This window comes from Typha latifolia, chromosome 5, assembly GCF_019914945.1.
Source record: "Typha latifolia isolate L0001 chromosome 5, TyphaL0001v2, whole genome shotgun sequence".
Classification (NCBI taxonomy): Eukaryota; Viridiplantae; Streptophyta; class Magnoliopsida; order Poales; family Typhaceae; genus Typha; species Typha latifolia.
In genome coordinates this window covers 6,986,478-6,993,116 of record NC_133090.1, presented here as the reverse complement: position 1 = coordinate 6,993,116, position 6,639 = coordinate 6,986,478, and the positions used below count along the sequence as shown (strand labels likewise).

Sequence of the window (6,639 nt, the reverse complement as noted above, 5' to 3'; positions counted from 1 at the left end):
ATAACAATGTACAAAAACAATCTCTAGTAGATATAGAGATCAGCCTTAATAATTAGGATCTTCTAGAAGTGCTTCTTCCACTTCTCGATTGCGTAATTCTAAAAATGGTTTAAGCCTTTGACCATTCAACTTAAATACCTCACCATTTTTAGGGTTTTCAATCTCGATAGCTCTATAAGGATAAGGATAGAAAGTGCGTATAGTAAAAGGGCCTGTCCACTTCTCAATTTCCCAGGAAAAAGATATAAACGTGAATTATAAAGCAAAACTTTCTGACCAAGACTAAATGATTTTCTCAAAATGTGTTTATCATTTTATCCTTATAGCTTTTAGCATAGTCATAAGCATCATTTCTAATTTCCTCTAGCACCTACCTTATCAAGATTAAAATTGAGTTGCTTAATCGCCCAATAAGCTCGATGTTCTAACTCTACAGGTTACCAAACACAATTCGATATGGGGACATCTCAATAGGAGTTTTAAATGCAGTCTGATAGGCCCACAATGCATCACTAAGCCTTAAGGACCAATCTTTCATAGTGGGGTTAACCGTCTTCTCCAAAATTCTTTTGATCTCTCTATTGGATATCTCGACCGGGCCACTAGTTTGGGGGTTAGGGAGTGGCAACCTTATGTATGACAGAATATTTAAGCATAAGTCTTTTAAAAACTTGATTGCAAAAATGTTTCCCCCCATCGCTTATAATGGCACGTGGCGTAACAAAACGAGCAAAAACATTATCTTTCAAAAACTTGATTACAATTTTGTGATCATTTGTTCTACAAGCTATAGCTTCAACCCATTTTAAAACATAATCGACAGCAACAAGAATGTACTCATAACCAAAAGAATTTGGAAATGGTCCCATGAAATCTATACCCCAGACATAAAAAATTTCAACAATTAAATTTGGATTGAGCCGCATCATGTTCTTCTTTGAAATACTCCCTAGTCTTTGACATCTCTCACAAACTTTGCAATACTCATGAACATCACGAAAAATGGAGGGCCAATAAAACCCACATTGCAAAATTTTTACAGCAGTCTTTTTAGAGCTAAAATGACCCCCCTAGGCTTGATCATGACAAAAAAAAATGATTTTATAAAAATCATCATCAGACACACATCTTCTAATGATTTGATCTGGGCAATACTTAAATAAGTATGGGTCATCCCAGAAAAAGAACTTGACCTCAGCTAAAAATTTAGACTTATCTTGCTTGGTCCAATGCGGAGGCATTTGACCAGTAGCAAGATAGTTGACAATATCAGCATACTATGGTAGCTGAGAAGTACTCATTAGCTGCTCATCAGGAAAAGATTCAGATATTGGTTTGGATTCATAAGATGATTCTAGGATAAGCCTAGATAAGTGATCTGCGACAACATTTTCAAAACCTTTCTTGTCCCTAATTTCAAGATCAAATTCTTGTAGCAACAGAATCCAACGAATTAAATGGGCTTTAGCATCCTTTTTAGAGATAAGGTACTTAAGTGCTGCATGATCAGAATAGATGATGACTTTATACCCTAAGAGGTAGGATCTAAATTTGTCTAAAGCAAACACAATTGCTAGCAACTCTTTCTCAGTAGTGGAATAATTTAGTTGTGCATCATTTAGGGTTTTACTAGCATAATAGATCACATGTGGTGCTATAGGGATTTGGTTATAGCCAGAATAACCATCTAAAAAACAATAATAAGCATGCCCGGCTAACCTTTCAAAGGAAAGGGAAAATGATCCTTCCTAGTTACAAGATTAAGTTTTCGGTAGTCAATGCAAACACGCCACCCTGTTTGAACACGAGTGGGTACTAACTCATTATTTTTATTCTGCACTAATGTAATGCTAGACTTCTTAGGCACAACATGAATTGGACTCACCCCATGCACTATCCGAAATTGGGTAGATAATACCCACATCTAATAATTTTAGCACTTCAGCTCTAACAATATCCTTCATCATAGGATTTAACCTCCGTTGATATTCATGATATTTTTTTGCATTTTCCTCTAAATGGATTCGATGCATAACCACATCAGGACTAATTCCCTTGATATCAGCAATGGTCCATCCTATATCTTCCTTGTATTCTTTTAAGACACCCACAAGTTTTTCCTCCTATATTTTACACAAATCAGATGCTATAATAAGAGGAAGGGTTTTAGAAGAGCCTAAAAACACATATTTAAGAGTATCAGGTAGTGGTTTAAGATCTAACAGATCGCGGGCTGGCCACCAGCGGCCGGTGCCCTTCCCGCCGGCGCCAAGTCCTCCTCCTGTCTTCATTTCTTCCTCTCTTCTTCTTCCTTCTTTCTTCTTTTCTCTTTCCTTTTTTTCTTTCTTCTTTCTTCTTCCATTCTTTTTCTCTCTTAGCTCCTCCCTCAGCTTTTGGATCGGCCCAGCACTGTAGCAAGCAGTGTTGGGCCAAGCCCAGCACTGGTGACATTATTTTATTATCTACTTTATTTTATTTTTGTTTATTTATTTAATTAGGTATTACTTCCTTAATTAATGTATATAAATTATTTAGACATTAATTATTTTAATAATAATGTATATTCTTCAACATGATGATTATTAATTATAATTAGTATAATTAATGATTAACTAGGTTATAAACTGGATTTATGTACTGATATTCATAATATATGCAATTTAAGTAATCTTAACAATTTATTATATACTATCATGTGTAGAATAAGATACTAGTCTTATTAATTAATTAATTATTTTGCATAATTAAGTAAATACTATATAACTTCTAATTAATCAAAATAGACTGAGAAATATAAATAAATAGATCTTATCTATACTTATATCTCATTTATAATTGTTTAGCTTTTACTTTATAATTATATATTTAGAATATTAAATAAAAAGAAACGAACCTTTCTCCGTATGTTATAACTAGTATTTTATAATAATAGTATATTCTACTTGAACTAATTCTAATTGAATAAACGACTAACTAATATTACTTGAATATTTTCAGAACTCGAACCCCTTTATGTGAGGCCCCGTGGACCTTGCTAGCGATGAGTGTCACTCGGTTGATTGGCGGATGTAAGGAATACGTGGTTTGCGCCTTCTGATCAGTGTGAGTAGTCTTATCCCCTAGACGCTTTTCTCAAATTAGGTTATATTATAAATTATTTACATGCATGTTTTGGCCTCTAGCATGATTATATGATTTTATCTAGAGATGATTACAATCGAGCATATTTTATCATGCATTTGATTATGCTGATGTGGAATATGAGTACATTGGTGATATATATAGAGATGATTGAAAAAGATTCTACTGTTATGATTGTATACCGAGTTGATCTGTAGCATGAGTATGCATGGGTTGACGAAACAGTTGGAGACTATATTGCATTATTTTCTCTTGATTCCTATTCCACCTAAATTCCTGTTATACATTAACTTATTATTGTACTGGTAATATGCATATGATCTGTTATTTAGAAGGAAAACATGAAATGTGATTGATAGGATAGTTGATAGAAAGAGTGAGGATACTAGAGTGGGCGCGAGGGTTAAAACGTGCCTGGAGATGATTGATCGATCGACATAGTCACGATCCCTTTGGCCTTACGTCTGAGGTCGTTAGTCTGTGTGCACAGCAGACATTCAGACACATGCCATTCGCTAGGGCATATGTGGCGAGTTATCCTCACGAGGTTTCTATCAACTACATGGGTGCCCGATTTGGATGGATGTTGATACCCTAGCGGATGGTGGGGTATGGTTATATTTTAGATACTCTTGCGGGTGGCGGAGTATGCTCTGAGCCTTCGAACATGATGTTGAGACCGAGTACTAGGCGTTGACTATGTACAGTGGTCTAGTATGATGATATTATACCGAGATGTCAGTGATGATCGTGATGTTGAGAAATGCATATGATTTCATTATCATTTGTTATACCTGATTATCGAATAGTCAATATGCATCATAGGTTGTTGCATTTGATATCATAGCATGATCATGATCGGCATGCATCATATGTGTTATATTTGAGAGAGAGTTATGATGATAGTATGACATGGAGATTTATTTATACATTGTCGAGGATTACATATTTTATCAGTTATGACATGACATGTTATCTATTTTTCATTTATGTATTATTGAGAAACATTTATATACTCATTCATGACATGATGCTCTTTCTGATTCATATTATCCAGTACATGATTTACTCTCTGTTTGGCATCATTGATTCGAGGAAAGGTCTATTCACTGAGCATTTTGCTCATGACTCTCTTTATTTTTTTTCTAACCCACTCAGATATGTGGTATGTGATAGCATATTGAGATATCTTGAGAAAAAATTTTAGAGCGATGATGAGGTGAGCTATAGATGCGAGACGGTATAGATGAAAGTTTATGTAGAAATTGAGTTGTACCAGTATTTGATATTTGTACTCTTTTGTATTAGACGATGAATTGTATAATACAGGTCGAATCATAGTGTACTCTTATATTAGTCTTTTTAGTTGTATCTTGATGATTTGTTGTGGCATGTGTAGGTCCTGCTAGATTATGTAGTGGTTTAATGTATATTATTATAGACTGGGATATTCATATGTTAACAGGTGTATTTGATTAATAGTATGATTTATCTAGTGATGGATTATGTGATCATGGATAGGTTAGCAGGTTTTATTTGATGATGTAATGATTATATGTGCACAAGAGAGTATCTGTGCGTGACGGGCCTCGCCTGACTTGTCGCGTGCGCCGCGCGTGCCCTGTGGGCGCGTAGGCATACACGTGCCCGTGCCGGGCGATGGCGTTTCAAGTTCAATCTTGGGCTGCCATTTATTAAAATCCATAAGAGGTGCAGATTCTAGCAATGCATTGACCTCCTCAAAAGAAGTTTCCCAATCAAAATCACTGTCAAAATGTAAAAGACACTTTTCTAAAGGATCCTCAACATTTGGCTGCTCATTTATGCTCTCTAATAGGCCTTCAATCATGTCAACCTCAAAAACATCATCAGTTTCAAGAGGTTGATGGCTAACATCAAAAACATTTAATTCAACAGTCATATTGCTAAAAGACAGTTTCATAATCTCATTTTGACAGTGAATGACTGCATTCGCAATGGCTAGGAATGGCCTTCCTAAGATCACAGGGATATGATTGCTCAGGTTTTGGACAGGTTCAGTATCAAGGATTATGAAATCCATAGGAAAAATGAACTTGTCTACCTTAATCAGAACATCCTCTATGATGCCTTGAGGATACTTGACATAATGATCTGCCAAAGACAGTCTAATTTGAGTTGGCTTCAACTCTCCAAGACCTAATTGCTTGTAAACTGAATACGGCAAAAGATTAACACTTGTACCTAAATCCAAAAGGGCTTCATCAATGACATGATTGCCAATGACACACGAAATAGTAGGACAACCTAGATCTTTAAACTTAGGTGGAATGTTGTTTTGGATGATTGAGCTTACCTGCTTAGCTAGGAATGCCTTCTTTTGCACTTTTGATTTTCTTTTCTAAGTGCCAAGATCCTTCAAAATTTTATCATAAGCAGGAACTTGCTTGATGGCATCAAGTAATGGAATGTTAATTTCAACTTGCTTAAACAATTTCATCATTTCACTAAAATTTGTTCCTACTTTAGCCTGAGTTAGTCTTTGGGGAAATGGTGCTTTGGGAATAAAAGTCTGCTCAGATGAATTTCTAGACTTAGGTAGTGTAACACCCACAACCCTAAACATGTGCATGGCACGAGCCCACATGGCACGTGCGTGGCACTTGACCATTTGCTTAGTTACTAATAATCAAATAAACATGTATCAACATCATAAATTTATTCACAACATCTAAACTAAGAATAAAACAAGTTTAACTGTCAACAACACACGGATAACCCTACTTGGTCCCCACACAAGCCACAACACATCATCAAGAGCTTTTCACTACAACATATACACGACGATGGTATATACGTAATTATACAAGTATAAAGTCACTTGCTAGAATATAAGACAAGGATAAAGACACACTTTGGAGGATGTCTACTAATACATCAAATAAGATAACTCATCTAGCGCAAAACACTAGATCAATACCATCTAGTGATAATGATACTAATAATGATCCAATGATACTAGTAACATCAATGATGATGCATGATGCATACAAACTACTAGATTATCGTATATGTCAAAGGCAGATATAATCCACATATTTCTCAATATCACAATCATCCGTCTCAACTCTGAATATCATCCACCATGCTGGACTACGGTACCCAACTCCAAACTCGATACGCATTATGTCACAAACTTAGAGCATACCCTATCATACACTAAGAGTATCTCTATAGATAAATTATACCCTGTCATACGCTAAGGGTATCTCAGGAGAAAGTAATCATACCCTGTCATACGCTAAGGGTATATCAATAATGATAGTTGTAACCTGTCATACACTAAGAGTACAACCATTAGCCATCACTATACTTTGCCATACGCTAAGAGTATCTCTCCAACTAGTGTGGCAATCAATAGACTATCCTCTAAAGGTTCCATTTGTATATCGGCATGGCAAGCAAAAGAACTTGAAATAAAGGAATGTGTGGCACCCAGATCAAATAAAACTCTTGTTG

At 35.6% G+C, this 6,639-nt stretch overlaps 1 pseudogene; it reads right to left on the bottom strand.

Moving 5' to 3' along the window:
• Window positions 1–45: 45 nt before the first annotated feature.
• LOC140788495 (uncharacterized) lies at window positions 46–5,752 on the bottom strand (annotated as a pseudogene).
• Between the last annotated feature and the right edge of the window lie 887 nt (window positions 5,753–6,639).